This window comes from Phacochoerus africanus, chromosome 3, assembly GCF_016906955.1.
Source record: "Phacochoerus africanus isolate WHEZ1 chromosome 3, ROS_Pafr_v1, whole genome shotgun sequence".
Classification (NCBI taxonomy): Eukaryota; Metazoa; Chordata; class Mammalia; order Artiodactyla; family Suidae; genus Phacochoerus; species Phacochoerus africanus.
This window is the reverse complement of record NC_062546.1, coordinates 153674207-153692010: the sequence shown is the minus strand read 5'-3', so window position 1 is coordinate 153692010 and position 17804 is coordinate 153674207.

Genomic DNA, 17804 nt, shown 5'->3' with positions numbered 1-17804 from the left:
TGAAAGTTTGGATGAAGAGAGAAGCAGGTAATTCAAGGAGGATGTGGATTCAAAAGAGGAAATGCTATCAGCCAAGACTTGAATAAGTTTAATAGCTGGTTAAGACCCAAAAAATAGAGGGAGGATGCTGCAGAGACAGCAGAGAGTCAAGAGCACAAGTGAATGGATTGATCGTAAACAATTCATTTATTTATTAAAATCATTTATTGTCCTTTGGGCTAGGTCCTTTGAGTACTGTGGTAAGCAAAGATGTAACTCTGCCCCAAAGAAGTAGGATGATGGAAGACATGTTAATCTTTTATTCAAGCTAATCTAAATTATGAAGGGAAAATACACAGAGCTGTGAGAGTAAATAATGGGGAACTGACCTACTTTGGGGGACAAAGGTTTTGAAAAGGTATTATCAAAATTAATAAAATAAAAAAGAAATTTAATGTATATGGGTAAGGAGTTAGGGAATGTTATAGGTAGAGGGAACAGCAAGTGCATAGGCTTTGTACTTCAAAAATCCATGGGTTGTTTAAGAAACAAAATGAACAGAATGCAGTATGCCAAAAAGAGTCAACACTATGACACTGAAAAAGTAGACGGGAACAAGTTCATGCAGTCTTATAGTTCATTTTAAGGATTCTCGTCTTCTTTCTAAGAGCAATAAAAAGTCACAGAGAAATTGTAGGCAGTGGAATGTCATCATCATCATCATTTTTATTTTGCTTTAAAAAAATTGGAAACAATCTCAAAGTTACAAAAAAGTTCAAAGTATTGTGCGAATAACTTTGTTTTCCTCAACCATTTGAGAGTAAGTTGCTGACGTTTCCCCATTATTTTCCAAAACTGTGGTGTGTATTTTTCACAAACAAGGACATTTTCTTATATGTCCACAACATGATCATTAAAAATCAGAAAATTAACATACATTATCACCATCTCATCCTCATATCTTTTGCAGCTTCTGCCAGTTGTCCCAGTAATGTCTTTGTAGGATCCAGAGCAGAACTACAAGTTTCATTTAGTTGTCATAACTTTTTATTCTCCGTCAGGTCGAAGAAACAGTTCTTCAGTTTTTCTGTAACTTTCAGTGCCTTGAACTTGCGAAGAATACAGGTCAGTTATTTTTCAGCTGTCTCTCTTTTTGGTTTGTCTGATGTTTCCTCATGACTACATTTAAGTTATGCATCTCTATCAGGAATATAATAGAAGTGACAGTATTTTTTTAATTGCATGTTATCATGTGGTCCCAAATACTGATTTAACCCATTATTGGTAGTGTTAAATTTGATCGTTTGATTCAAGAAATGTCTGTGGGGCCTTTCCACTGTAAAGTCACATTTTTCCTTTTTGAAATTAAGAAGAGTTTTGTGAGGAGATACTTTAAAACTTCATCAAACTTTCAATTTACTCACTGATTTATGTTATGGATTCATAGATTCCTATTTTATTTAAAGGGTTAAAATCCATTATTCCATTATTATTATTTAGATGCCTAAAATTTTCTAGATTTGACCATTTGGAACTCTTTTAAACTGACTTTCACATTTCTTTGACAATCTCCATCATTGTTTGTTTGTTTGTTTGTTTTTGTCATACCTGTGGCATGTAGAAGTTCCCGGGCCAGGGACTGAACCCACACCACAGCAGTGACCCAAGCTGCTGTAGTGACAAGGCCAGATCCTTAACCCACTGAGCCATAAAAGAACTCCAACAATCCTTATCTTTTTTTTTTTTTGTCTTTTTGCCTTTTCTAGGGCCACTCCCGTGGCATATGAAGATTCCCAGGATAGGGGTCCAATCGGAGCTGTAGCTGCCAGCCTACGCCAGAGCCACAGCAACGCCAGATCCGAGCCGCGTTTGCGACCTACACCACAGCTCACAGCAATGCCGAATCCTTAACCCCCTGAGCCAGGCCAGGGATCGAACCCGCAACCTCGTGGTTCCTAGTCAGGTTCGTTAACCACTGCGCTACGACGGAAACTCCTTTATCATTTTTTGAGTATGCTTCTTTTAGTGTATGGTAAGATGTTCTAGACTCATCCAGGATTTTTCCTGCTGCCATTTCTATAAGTCCTTGTTATTTTGGAGAATGGTATTTAGATAGCAAGTTCTTCATGCTAACCATGCTGCATGCTTTTGGAATGCTGTTACTCCCAGGTCTTATCAGTGGACAGTAGTTGGGAATACATGTTTGTAGGGATACACATTCACACACACATGTTCACATTTACATATGTATAAAACTTTGAGTTCACACCAGTACCTTAAATTCCAATATGGTAATACAGGAGTCATTTCATTTACTCTCTTCTCCTTTTCATATATGCAGCATCTCTCCCTGACAATGAGAAAACTGATTCCCATTGTCCTTGCTGTATATATACATAATGTTCAATTCTCCCTGTATAACTGTTGCTGATGCTAGCACCTCTCCTGTGCAGTTGCCCTCTTCAGCCCACTTGGGCTCCCATACTTTATACTGGACTGCTCTCCTGAGCAGATGCTCCACTCACTTCACACATTCCAACCTATGCCAGGCTGCCCTCCCACAGGGACACCCTGAAATAGCTCCAGTATGCAGCCACTGACTCCCTCATCTCTCTACCATCCCCTAATATAAACACTCTCCTCACCTTGGTTGGCTCTAACATTGCGCCAAAGCCACCTAATGGCTTTCAGTCTGAATTATTCATGATGGGGAAGGGCCAGGATTATCTTTTAATAATCATTTTAGCTATAGTTTGAATAATGTATAGTAAGAGGGCAATAGTAAATATAGGAAAACTGGCTAGGAGACTACTGCAGTGGCCCAGATTATAGATGATAATGACTTGGACTAGGATGGAGTCAGTGCAGATGAAGAAAAATAAACAGATTCAAGAAAAAAAATGGCAGAATATATAGGATGATGAGTTCATCATAGTAGGAAAGAGAAAGATGTTTGAAGAGAGATCTCTACTTCAGATAATTGATGTCCACTTGCTTCAGGGAAACCAAAGCCTTGCCAGACTCAGTATAATAAATCAAAACTTGATACAACAACAGCCCCATCATATATACATCAGATATGTTATAACAAGGGGACTGTTTCATTTCATTTTTAGTTCCATCTGGGGAATTGCTATTCATCTTTTAAGAAGTAGTTCATGTTTCTTCTAAAAAATAATTTTCTGTGCGCCATTCAAGCATATTTGATCACCCCATCCTTTATTATTCTATTTATCATACAATATTGTAATTATATTTCAGTGGTTGGTCTACTGTAATGAATTCTTTGAGACGAGGAATCAGATTTTATTTACTTTTTTCCCTCGGTGCCTGACTAGAACAATGCTTGGCACTTATTCAATACACACATTATGATGGAATGAAGAATCAATATTTTTTTATGTACAAAGAGGAAAGAAGATCTTTTGTCCCTAGGTTCATATTGTCTGGTCTGGAGGACAGGCATGAAGATCAAAAATTCACATGTAGAAATATAATAAATGTTGAATGAGTGATATAAACAATACATTTCACAGGGACTCAAGTTTTAGGCTCAAGTGAAGAATTGAATGAGAGGACAGTACAGGTGTTTCTAAATAAAAAAATAATTCTTTAATAAATTTGGAATTTTAGAACCAGGTAGAATCTTTGAGGTCATGAAGTTTATTTCTTACATTCATAAAGGAGGAAACTGAGGCCCAGGAAGGTTGATGAGTGACTTGTCTAAAGATATTCAAATGTAAATGAATGACATGAAACTATAACCCTGTGAAATGATAATTGTAACTGAATAACTGAAACTTACATATGCATTATATGTCCCAGGCACCATATCTAGAACTTTACTTATAGGAACACATTTAATCGTCATAACAACTCTGGGAGGTAAGTGCAATCATTATGTCAGTTTACAGATGAGGAAACTGAGGTTAAGACAGTTTAAGCTACTTGCCCAATGTTACAAGTTAGTAAGTAGTAGAATCTGGTTTCTAACTGGGCTGGGTTTTTTGTTTTTTTTGTTTTTGTTTTGTCTTTTTAGGGCTGCACCCGTGGCATAGGGAAGTTCCCAGGCGAGGGGTCCAATTGGAGTTGCAGCTGCCAGCCTATACCATAGCCACAGCAAGACCAGATCCAAGCCACATCTGTGACTTACACCACAGCTCACTACAATACCAGATCCTTAACCCACTGAGTGAAGCCAGGGCTCAAACCTGCCATCTCATCCATACTAGTCGGATTCGTTACTGCTGAGCTATGACGGGAACTCCAAACCTGGCCAGTCTTGATCTGGGGTCTATGATCATTTAATTAATTGAAATAGTTTGGACAGCATTTATTTAAGCTAAATAAGGTGGGTTTTTTTTCATAGAATGTTCATAGAAATTTTTATAATAATCTCACAGGTGCTTGATTTGGGGGGTAAATTGTAATACTCTATTAGATGAGACCTAATTTATAAAGACAAATTGGCTGATGTCTTAAAATCACCTATAGCACCTACTGGTAGAATTGATATTTAGTATATGTGTTGAATTTAGTTAAATTTGCAGTTGCTTATATTTCTATGATAATTGTAATTTCACATTTTCATCTCCAATAAACAGATCTTCCTTTAGCTATAACTGACCATTTTTTTATGCTTATTTTCCTACATTCCAATTATTTTGACACTATAGTTTATAGTGTCAAAAAAGTTATGTGGTAATTAAATACTTTAAAAAGTCATAATAAAACATACATAATAATGTATACATATATATACACATATCTGTATATATATTTTGTATACATCGGCTTTTTTGGGCAATATTACTAAATAAATAATTGCTAAGTTGAAACGAAAGCAAACAAAAAGCAAATATAAGTTGACAGTACTAATGAAAATTTTTTTTCCCATTTTACTTGATAAAAAATAGTGGACCAGGGTTATAAATGGGTAAAATGTGCCTGACAGCTTATCACATCTCAAATCTTTAGAGATGATAGAGAAGTTTATGGAGTTCCCCTTGTGACTGAGTGGGTTAGGAACCTAACATAGTGTCCGTGAGGATGTAAATTTTATTCCTGGCCTCTCTCACTAGTTTAAGCTGTGGTGTAGGTCACAGAGGCAGCTTGGATCCCATGTTGCTGTGGCTGTGGTGTAGGCTGGCAGCCACATCTCTGATTAGACCCCTAGCCTGGGAACTTCCATATGCTGCAGCATTTGGAGGTTCCCAGGCTAGGGTCTAATCGGCACTATAGCTGCAGGCCTACGCCACAGCCACAGCGACGCCAGATCTGAGCCACGTCTGCCTCCTATACCACAGCTCACGGCAACGCTGGATCCTTAACCCACTGAGCGAGGCCAGGGATTGAACCCACAACATCATGGTTCCTAGTGGATTCGTTTCCGCTGAGCCACAATGGGAACTCCCGGCTCTGGGTGTTTTTAAGTAAAGAAGAGAATGATGTGGGGATGAAGGAACTTGGAGATCTTGGTTGGTTGAGGCACTGAATTTAGGGTAGTTATACAGATGGACCCCTGTATTTGGTATCCTCAAGATTATCCCCAAGTTTAGTGATTTACTAGAATTACCCATCTGACTAAGAATATAACTGTATTCATGGCTAGATTTACTATAGGGAAAATATACAAAGCAAAATCAGCAAGGGAAAAAAATGCATGCACAGAGTCTGGAGAAAACCAGGTGGAAGCTTCTAGTGGGGAATGCACAATTCCAGCAATGAATTGTAACAATATGTGCAAATTGTTTCAACACATGCAAAAGTTGTGTACCAGGAAAGCTCATTTGAGAGTAAGTGGCTAAGATTTTTATTGGCAAGCGGGAGGTGTTCTCTGCTTAGCAGATACCAAAATCATAGACCTCCAGAAGGAAAGTAAATGTTCAGCACAAAACACATTCTTTTAGAGTTTAGGTACAGTGAATTATTTTTGCCATTTAAGGAAAGTTTTGCATCTGGAAATTGTTTACCAGCCAAGTTCCAGACCACAGACAAAGACCAACTTGCCAGCAAGACTTTCCAAGGATAGCAATCAGGTTTGCTATGTTAACTCTTTTCTCCTCCGACTAATCAAGAAGTAAACTGTGGAGGCATCTGCTGCCAGATAGGTACAGTGAGGACATGAGATTTTTCAAAGTGTCAAGGAAAGGTCCTGGTTTTCTAGAAGAGAGGAGAAGATGGCATACTCAGAAAATTAATGATTAACACATTCCTCTGTGGCACATTTTTCCTTCCTTCATGAACAGAATGGAGATCCTACTATACATAATAATATATACACATAGACTGTCAAGATGAATTATAAAAACAATGATAGCATAACTAAGAACCATCAAAATTTGAAGAACAACTCAGCCAAAAAGGTACAAAACTAAAAAACAAAAAACAATAAAACAAACAAAAAATAGGACTAACAAAAGAAAGGTTAATAGTGCACACAGAGTGGGTTATGTATACCCCAGGAGGCACACAGGTGATCTTTAGGGGCTAAGGGCAAGGAGGAAAAAATTTTAATTCTTTATTTTTAGCAAAAAATAATGATAAAAATTCAACTTTACTTATATTACTAGAATGGCAGATACGTGGAGTCAGAAAATAGTGTCTGAGGTGGGGGGATGTGCCTGGGCTGTGGGATGGAAATCCTGTGAAATCAGATTGTTATGATCATTATACAACTACAGATGTGATAAATTCATTTGAGTAATAAAAAAAAAGAAAAAAAAAGAAAAAAAAAGAAAATAGTGTCTGCCTTTTTCTGTGATATCCTAGAAGTGTCTGTTAAAGAGTAGATTTTAGTATTTGTTGAAGGAATAGATTAGTAAATTTAATATGTGAATTAAGAGTAGCAAAGTTATTTGTAAATAAATATACTGATAAAAGTACACCCCTCTTCCCTTTGTCCCCCTTTCCCCCCAAAAAATTTGGAGACCAAGACAGGTTGTTGTAACAAAGAAGCAAATTCAATGCAACTGCAAATTAAGAATATAATCATTAAAATAAAAATCACAAAGATGGACTGAGTAGAGAGATGGCCACAGAAAACCAGCAAGCTGGAAGATCAAATGGGGAATTTTCTAGGACTACATTACAAAAAGATAGATCTATTGATTTGAGAAGTTGGGAACTCTAGTAGAGATTCCAAGATGAGATGAGAGAGAAGAGGCTGTGTAAGAAATTTCAAAGACAAATTCACTATAGTAGGAGATTCAACTTTTTAGATTAATAGGATTAATACTGTACTGAACAACATGAATGAAAAACATATTTTGTGATAAAACAAGCTCAAAGGAATGAACAAAATAATAAATGCTTCTGAAGAAAAAAGCACACATGGTATTCAGATTAATGGCAAACTAAATACTATAAGACATGTTTTCCTCAAAGTTCTGAGAGAGTATTAACTTTATTTTTTATGCTGTTTTCAATTTTATAATTTACATTTTTCAGTATTTTTTGTTCATGGTGAGTATACAGTAACAATTATTTTTACATATTTTATATCTTGCAACATCATTAAATTAACTAACTGGTAACTTTGTAGATTACAATGGATTTTCTGTTAAAAATATATTGTCTATGAATTAAGACATTTTATTTCTTCTTTCCAACCAATACTATTTATGTCTCTTATTTGCCTTACTGCACTGACTAGAACCTCAGTACAAGGCAGAGAAGTGCTGAACAAATTGTTTGTAATCTTAAGGGGAAAGTATTCAGTGTTTCACCAATAAGTATGATGTTAGCTATAGGTTTTTTTTTTTTTTTTGGTAGATGACTTTTATCAAATTAAGAAAATTCCCTTCTCCTAGTTGGTTGAGAGGCTTTATTAGGAATGGATGTTAGATTTTCTGAAATGAATTGTTTATATTTATTGAGATGATCACATTTTTTTCCCCCTCCAGTTTGTTAACATAGTGAATTGGAGAGGGCTAAACCACCCTCGAATTCTTTGATAAATTCACTTAGTCATAATCTAGTTCCTTCTAAAATATTGTTATACTTGATGTTCTGAAATTTGTTTAGGATTTTTGCTTCTCTTTCCATGAGGGATATTAGCTTCCAGTTTTCTGTAATGTCTTGGCTTGGTTTTGGTATCAGCATAATGATGTACTCATAGAATGAGCTGGGATGCATTCACTCCTTTTCAATTTTTTGGAAGAGTTTGTGTAGACTTGGAATTATTTCTTCCTTGAATATTGGTATAATTCACCAAAGAAGCTATCTGGGTCTAGGATTTTATCTATGAGAAAGTTTTTAACTTCGAATTCAATTAAAAAAATAGGAGTTCCTGTCGCAACTCAATGGTTAACAAACCCAACTAGTATCCATGAGGATACAGGTTCAATCCCTGGCGTTGCCCAGTGAGTTGGGGATCCGGAGTTGCTGTGAGTTCTGGTGTAGGTAGCAGACTCGGCTTGCATCTGGTGTTGCTGTGACTGTAGTGCAGGCTGGCAGCTGCAGCTCTGATTAGACCTCTAGCCTGGGAACCTCCTTATGCTGCAGATGCAGCCCTAAAAAAGACAAAAAGACAAAAAAAAAGATATAGAGCCATTAAGTTTATTTATTTTTAATCTTTTATTTTAAAATTATGATAGATTCATAGAAATTTAAAAAAGAGAATACAAATATGTCCTGTGAGCCTTCACTCAATTTTTCCGAGTGAGTATATTTTACATAATTATAATGTTAAAATAAAGAAATTGACATTGATATGTTTGCATAGTTCTGTGCCATGGTGTCACCAGCATTACACTCAATATATAGAACTATCTCACCACCACACAAAGGTCTTTTTTATGTCACCTGTTTAGTCACAAGATTACCCTCCCCCACCCTATAACCCCTCACCTGACAAACATATTTCCATCTTTTTAATGTTGCCATTTGGAAAATGTTATATAAGCCAGTGACATTTTGACATTTGAGTTTTCATTCAACCTAATTCCCTTCAGATTCATCCAAGTTGTTGCAGATGTCAATAGTTTGTTCCATTGGTTTTGTTTCTAAAAAGTATCCCATGGTATGTTTAAGCATTCCTCTATTGTAGAACATTTTGTTTGTTTTCAGTTTTGGACTATTGCAAATAAAGCTGCTAGAGTGTGATTGCTAGGTTGTATGGTACATGTATGCTTATTTTAAAAAGAAGTTTGTAAACACTTCCAAAATGGCTATACCATCATGCATTTCCACTACTAATGAATGAGAGTTTCTGCTGGTAAAACAGTGCTCTTATCACAAAACCAAAAGATGGGACTGCACTGCCTGCTCAGGAACAAATGGATTTTCATTTCTTCCTGGGATTTGTGGTGATAAATGAGCTTAATTTCTGGTGGCAATGTCAGTAGAGTTAACTGCATAAGATTGAGAAGAGGAATATGCCACATTTCTTAGTAGTAGGGCTTAGAATTGTGCCAGCCACATAGGACAGAAGCCCTGGGAGGTGCTAATCTACCAGTTAAAGCAGATTCTGGGGCACATACAAATATGAAATAGTATCAAAAGAAAGGGCAAACGTGGGAGAAAACTTCCAAGAAAGATGAGCTCTCATCAAGAATTGTAAACCTGGTATGTATTTGTATAAATCAGACATCAGTGATAAGCACTATATGAGAAATTGGTTTATTTTTTCTTTTAAAACATCTAATTTAAGGAGTTCCTGTTGTGGTGCAGCGGAAATGAATCTGACTAGTTTCCGTGAGGATGTAGGTTCGATTCCTGGCCTTGCTCAGTGGGTGGGAGATCCTGCATTGCCATAACTGTGGTGTAGACTGCAGGTGCTGCGTGGATCCTGCGTTGCTATGGCTGTGGTGTATGCAGGCAACTGTATATCTGATTCAACCCCTAGCCTGGGAACTTTCTATATATGCCTCAGATGTGGCCCTAAAAAGCCCCCCCGCAAAAAAAAAAAATCCCCAAAACAAAAAATAACCCCCCTCAAAAACCATCTTTTTTTTTTTTTTTGTCTTTTTGCCATTTCTTGGGCCGCTCCCGTGGCATATGGAGGTTCCTAGGCTAGGGGTTGAATCGGAGCTGTAGCCACCGGCCTACGCCAGAGCCACAGCAACGCGGGATCCGAGCCGCGTCTGCAACCTTCACCACAGCTCATGGCAACGCCAGATCGTTAACCCACTGAGCAAGGGCAGGGACCGAACCCGCAACCTCATGGTTCCTAGTCAGATTCGTTAACCACTGCGCCACGACGGGAACTCCAAAAACCATCTAATTTAAAATAAGAGGTGAAGAAGGGGTAAAGGAAAGGAACCAACACTGTTTTATATCATAATGTAATATACTTATTCTCTGTGAGAGAGATAACCTTATACATTTTGTTGCAGTTAAAAGCTTTTTTTTTTCCTATGAAAGAATCAATTAGGTCTAAAAAGAGGGAAGATTTTGCATGAAAGGAAATGGGAGATTTTTCATTACAAAAAGAACTTTAAATATGTACACTGAAAATATATAAAGGAATAAAGCAGAATAAAAGTTTAGGAGTTCTCATTGTGGTGCAGTGGAAACAAATCCGACTAGGAACCATGAGGTTGCCAGTTTGATCCCTGGCCTTGCTTAGTGGGTTAAGGATCCAGCGTTGCCGTGAGCTGTGGTGTAGGCCACAGATGCAGCTCAGATCTGGCATAGGCTGGTGGCTACAGCTCTGTTTAGACCTCTAGCCTGGGAACCTCCATATGCCGTGGGTGTGGCCCTAAAAGGGCAAAAAAAAAAAAAGTTTAGCTTATGTTTGTCTGAGACTTATTCCTTGCAGGTTTACTTCTCAGAAAGGGATTTGACCTTTTGCTAATTTTCATAGAAATCAGCCTTAGCTGAGTATTTAAGGACCTCAAATCCTGGCAGAATTTTAAGATCAAGCCACTGGTTCCACATGTGCAACCACGAGCTTTAGATCCTGAGCCTTGATCATGGCATTAGGGACTAGTGTTTTTCAAATCAAAATCCCACAGCACTAGGGCCAGGATGGTCTTTCTGAGTTTAATATCTGCCCTTCTAGATGCCTGGGTCCTAGCCCAGGATGTGATAGGTAATGGAAGACCTGCACAACTACTACTTCTTTCTTAGGAGTTTTATACAGCCCTGGAGTAATTGATATTGTTCGATTAACAATTGGCCCCCCAAAGTAGGGCGTCTGGCCCAGCATACCAAGGCACCACAGATGAAAGTCCTACTGCAGAAGTGGGAAAAGCCCAAATAGAGCAGTACGACTAGTTTCAAGGACTGGAATAGATAATGCCAACTCGTTGCAGGAACTAGTCCTTCAAAGTCCCAAGTTTCTTAAGCAATACACTTGCTAAGAATGTCAAGACCTGGGGAGATACCGACTGTCAATATTCTATGCCTGTTAATAAGGCCTGACAGGGAGTTGCACAGGAGGTGAAGCAGAAGAGGAGAGGTCAGCTGGAACTGGAAGTGAAACTACTAATGGAATATTCTGATGGTGGAATGGCTGAAGATTTTTGTTTGTTTGTTTTTGCTTTCTAGAGCTGCACTTGTGACACATTGAAATTCCCAGGTAGGGGTCAAATTGGAGCTGTAACTGCCAGCCTATGCCACAGCCACAGCAACTTGGGACCCGAGTTGCATCTGTGACCTGCACCACAGCTCACGGCAATGCTGGATCCCCGACCCATCGAGCTAGGCCAGGGATTGAACCTATATGCTCATGGATATTAGTCAGATTTGTTTCTGCTGGGCCACAATCTCTCCTTTTCTCTCCTACCCCAACTTGGTCAATCAGTTAGGAAGCCTAGACTACATCCTGTGCCAGTGGCTGGATGGACACCAATATGGAGGCACTGCTATCTCCTGACCCACTGTTGTGGCCACCCAACCAGGGCCATGCCCATCTTCTACCTTGTCCCTTGTAACATTGCACTTCTGGGCACAGACACTCTGTCACATGGACACTACACTTACCATTCTTATTACACATGCACTCATTCTTATCTCTATTGTGTGGGAGAGTGTGGTGGCAACAGGAGAAGTTCTAGAAATTTATTTATGGTTTGGTGGATCAGATAGCACACAGTTTATGGTTCAGTTTACTTGGTAGCCCAGGGTCAGGCATTTACTATCTACCAGGGTCTAGGAGAAAGCTGAGAGCTAATTTCACATTGGTAAAAGAGGATACAGCTGCCGTATAACAAAATTCTAAAGGCTAGGCTGTGATTCTTCTATTGGGGCATATCAGAAGCACCTCATAGTGTCTCGTCTGCCAAAGGCACTTTCTTTTTTTTTTCTCTGGGGCCACACCCGTGGCATATGAATGTTCCCAGGCTAGGGGTCCAATAGGAGCTGTAGCTGCCAGCCTAGGCCAGAGCCACACCAACACCATATCTGAGCCGTATCTGTGGCCTACACCACAGCTCAGGGCAACACCAGATCCTTAACCCACTAAGCAAGGCCAGGGATGGAACCCGCAACCTCATGGCTCCTAGTCAGATTCGTTAACCACTGAGCCACGACAGGAACTCCAACACTTTCAATATCATTAGTTCTGCTGGTCCTAAGTTCCAAGTGATAGGACCATTTGCATCACATCATTAGATCTACTTATTTCAGACCCTTTCTTAACTCAGGTCCATCTAAAAGATGACAAGTCTCATGAATTAATTGATAAATGAGTTGGAGTAAATATTATAAATATTATAAAACATCCAAATACTATAAATATTGCCTCCAAAATTCCAGAAGCCACAAAATGTTTAACTTCTTCTTTCATGACAGATGGAGAAATCATACCATTATACTATTTATACCACTTATAGCATTATAACTTATATCAACTCATACCATTATACTACTTTAAGAGAAATATTTCAACATGTCCTAGGCCACTGGACCTCTAGAAATTTTACCAGTGTAGCACATCCTGTATTCTCTTGCATGTGTATGTCTTAGTAAGGCCTGGTATATTCTATTTACCTGCTCCACATTAATATAATGGATCAGTATCAGTATTATGGTCTTTAGGATATCAGGATGATCAAAGCCCCACTAGACCATATTAGGGTAATAGGAGATTTGACTTAATCCTGGGATAAGATTATAAAAAATATATTGTTGTCAGTGCCAGGTACCTGCAAATTGCTTCTGTTTGCTCTTATCCAGTTGAAAAAACCCAGAGTTTAACAGGTTAACAGCTGCATACCATGCCAAAGACTGTGCTAGATTTTTTTCAGCTAAGAAACTATATTTGAAAATATAACTTCCTTTGGCATCACTATTTTTTTTCCTCCAAGAGTCAATGACTTTTGGCCCAGCCAAAAGACAAGTTAAATGAGGACATATTAGGAACTACTAACCCTGCCTGTCTCAGGCCTTTAATGGTAGTACTAGTGTTGAAATTCACCCAGAGATGTGATCTTGCTTTTAGATTGCTTTCTTTGTGTCTGTGTGCAACAGTTTCAGATGTTTCCATTTGGCCCTTTCTATCATAAAAGCCCCGCCTCCCCTCAAGGAACCAACTCCAGGGATTCTGAGATTGTACCAGTTACCAAGCATATCTATTTATGTTACAGATTCTAGGACGGGGGAAATAACCACAGGATGGGTCCACATCCTCTTGGCCCACTAATTAGACTCAGGCTAAAACTCCGTAAATCCTACTTTGCTTAGTGGATCATGGTGGCATGCCGAGTTTCCAGGATCAGCGAAAACTCAGAACTAGTATCTGAAAATTCCCAGAAGACCTGGTTATTTCACCTTTGCAAGGGCTTTTGGCAAAAGGGCACTAGTCTCTCTCGGGAGGGCCCATAGATAAAAATCACAGTATATTTCCGTTGTCATCTTGTAGGAATTTCTGTCAACTGAGGGACTCCATGTTTGGGAGCTGGTTACTTCTGGGAGCCAGGTAAGAGCCAGGTAAGAATTCCAGCTATGGTGACTTGAGTTATTTTTCTGCTCTGCAGACCTTCTATAAATGTCAAACAGTACCTTAGTAGCGGCCTATCTTTTTTATTTATTGGGACCTGTAGTCAATTAAGCATTGCTACAGATAACTTCGGGTCAAAATACTTTGATTTTCATTCCACCGTCATAATGATTGTACCCTTCTATCTCTGCCAGCTGAACTCTACCACCTGGTCTCTACAGTTCTGGGATCTTATTCTTAATGAGATCAAGCAGCCCATTTCTACTACAACCTTCCCCACCAACATTTCTAACCTATAGAATGTACCACACAGAGCTCTTTGAGGATGCTGCTGCCCCTCTTCCCAGTGCATTTATTAATACTTTGGTGAAGGTAATATTCTTTTGGTTCTCCTGAAGGGATGGTTTGGGAGTGACAGAGTATAATAGCTCCATTTCAATTTACCCATTTTCCTGAGCACTTAGACTTCTACCTCTACAATATTCCAAGGAAGTTCGACATTCTGATCTCATTAGCCACACACCATCATTTAATCCAGGCTTCATTTAGTAAACCTAACAGATTATTAAGACTACTTCAGGTGTTAAAGACAAAATATTAAATGAGAAAGTGCGCTTATGTCAATGAATTTGGCCCCACTGAGTCATATATTCTGGACCTCTTGGTCTAAATATCCTTGGAATTAATTTTCCACATGCTCTCCAGGGTCCTGTCAGTATAAATTGAAAGTTCTATTTTTTAATTTTTAATTATCTTTCTTGAAATTTAACAAAATTTATAATAATTTTAGATTTATGGAAAAGGAACAAAGATAGTAGAGTTTCTTCACCTAGCTTTTCCAATGCTAACATCTTACAAAGTCATGGGATATTTGTGAAACTAAGGTTTCAACATTGGTACTATACCATTAGCTCTGCTGTTTTATTTTTTTTTCTTAATTAATTTATTTAAGAAAATTTAGGTCATGACCATGGCATGCAGAAGTTTGGCAAAAGGGCACTGGTCCCCCCTTGAACCTGTGGCCAGGCATCGAACCTGTGCCACAGCAGCAATCCAAGCTACTGCAGTGACAACACTGAATCCTTAATCTGCTGTTCCACAAGAGTACTCCTCTACTACTCATTTGGATTCCCCCAGTTTTTCCCACTAATAACCCTTTTTGTGAACATGCTGTTACTTGCTGTAGCAGGTCTTCTGCTGCTCCATCTGGACTATGTTGGGATCCAACCCTTGTTATGGGCCTAGAATGAATTAGTGGTAGGGATGCGCCTGTCCTAAGAACATCATTATCAGGAACCCCAAACACCAATATACAAGGTTGGAAAAACAACAAGATTGCTTCAGGAAAAATTCACATTTGAAAAAATGTATAATAGGAAACAGACATAAACACATCAAAATCCTGAGCATATATCACATCCTGTAAGATGGGAAAAGCAAAGCAGGAAAATTAAGTTTTGTAGTTAACAAATATGAGAGCTTCCTGAGGTGGTCTTTTTACCACATTTTCCATGGTTTCTCTTTCTACTTTTTGAGAAAATTCTCCTTTCCTGTTATCCTCTATACCCCATCTGAATGGCCACTACGAAGAAAAGTGAGAAGAATCAATTTAAAGGATAATGAGAGAAATAAATTGAAAACCAGGAAATGGCTAGCATGTATGGTATGAGCTATAAACCAGGCACTGTTTGAAGTACTTTTCACACAATAATTCATTTAATTCTTATAAAACCCTCTGAGGTAGAAATTATTGTGTCAGTTTTACAGAGGGGGAAGTGAGGCACAAAGAATTCACTACCTTGTCAAAGGGTGTGCAGCTAGTGGGGACAGAACTGGAATTTGAATTTGGATAGCCAGGTTCAAGAGTTTGCTTTTTTGGGACAGGTGTAATGCTGGCCTCATAAAGTGAGTTGGGAGGTGTATTTTTTCCTTGATTTTTAAAGGTAGATTTATTTATTTATTTATTTATTTTTTAAAGGTAGATTTATTTTTATTTTTTCCTTAAATATTTTGTGAAGTCACATTGAATTTACATGGACTTGGAACTCTTTATAAAAAGGTTTTCATATAATTTTAAAATTATATATATTTCTTTATTAGGATATTTGGATTTTCCATTTCTTGAGTAATTTTTTTCTTTCAAGTAGTTTGTCCATTTTATTTAATTTGTAAAATTTATTGGTACAAAATTATACATACTATTCCCTTATTATCCTTAGTGTCTAGGGAATATATAGTGATCCTCCTGTTTCATTCCTGACCTTGGTTAATTGTACCTTATTTTTATCATTTTTCTTGATTAAACTAATGACTGATAAATTTTTTGGATCTTTTTGAAAAATCAGGGTTTGTTTTAATTTTTGTTTTTTTATTTTATTGATTTTTTTCTTTTTATTGTCTTTTTTTGCTCTCGTTGGGTTTAATTGATCTAAATGTTTTACTTAAGATGGAAGTTTAAGTTATTGATTTGAGACATTTGTTCTTTTTCTAGAATAAATATATAAAGCTATAAATTCCTTTTTTTACTATATTGAAGTATAATTGACAAAATTATGATTTATTGATATACATATTTATTGTGAAATAATTCCTACCATTGAATTAACACATTCATCACTTATTTGCTTTTTTGTTGTTGTTAACATATAAATTTTATGTTAGCAAATACCAGTGATAAAATACAGAATTATCAACTATAGTCACTATACTTTACATTAGTGGTATTGTCTGACTTATTCATCTTACACCCGAAAATTTGTACCTTTTTACCAGTCTCTCTATTCTCCCAACCCCCCCCCGCCCTGGCAACTACCATTCTACTCTATTTTTCTATAAATTTGAATGTTTTTTAATTCCAAATAGAAGTAATACAATGCATTGTTTGTCTTGTGTGTGGTTTATTTCACTCAGCATAATGCTCTGCAGATTTATCCGTGTTGTTTCAAATGGCAGGATTTTCTTGTTTTTTAAAAACTGAATAATATTCGTGTGTGTGTGTGTGTATGTATATATATGTATGTATCTATCTTTCACATTTCCCTTATCCATTCATCTAATGGCAGACACTTACGTTGTTTCCATATCTTGGCTGCTATGAATCATGTTTTAATGCACAAGTACAAATATCTTTTTGAGTAATGATTTCATTTCCTTTGGTTATATATCCAGAAGTGGGACTGCTGGGTCATATGGTAATTGTTTTAAACTTTTTTTAACTGTGTAGTTTTCTAAGAGATTTTATTTTATTTATTTATTTTTGGCCATGTTCATGGCACATGGAAGTTCCTGGGCCAGGGTTTGAGTCAGTCCACAGCAGTAACCCAAGCCAATGCAGTGACAATGCCAGATCTTTAACCCACTGTGCCACAAGGGAACTCTTCTTTTTGACTTTTTGAGTAATCTCTGCACTGTTTTCCATAGTGGTTTTACCAATTTACATTCCTATCAACAGTTTCACAATGATTCCCTTTTTTGCACATCTTTGCCAAAATTTATTTCTTATCTTTTTTTCTTTTTATGGTTGTGCACCTATGGAAGTTCTCAGGTTAGGGTTTGAATTGGATCTGTAACTGCAGCGCTATACCACGACCATGGCAACACCAGATTCAAGCCACTCCTGCAGCAACACAAGATCCTTAACCCACATCCTTATGGACATTCTTAACCTGCTGAGCCACAACAGGAACTCCTATTTCCTGTCTTTTTGATAACAGACGTACTGACAAGAGTGAGATGATAACTTACTGGTTTTGATTTGCATTTCCCTGACAATTAGTGATGTTGAGCACCTTTTCATGTACCTGTTGGATATTTTTATGTCTTCTTTGGGAAAATGTCTATTTAGCTCTTTGCCCATTTTATAATTGGGTTACTATTATTATTATTTTTTTGATAGTGAGTTGTATGAGTTCCTTGTATATTTTGGGAATTAACTCCTTAC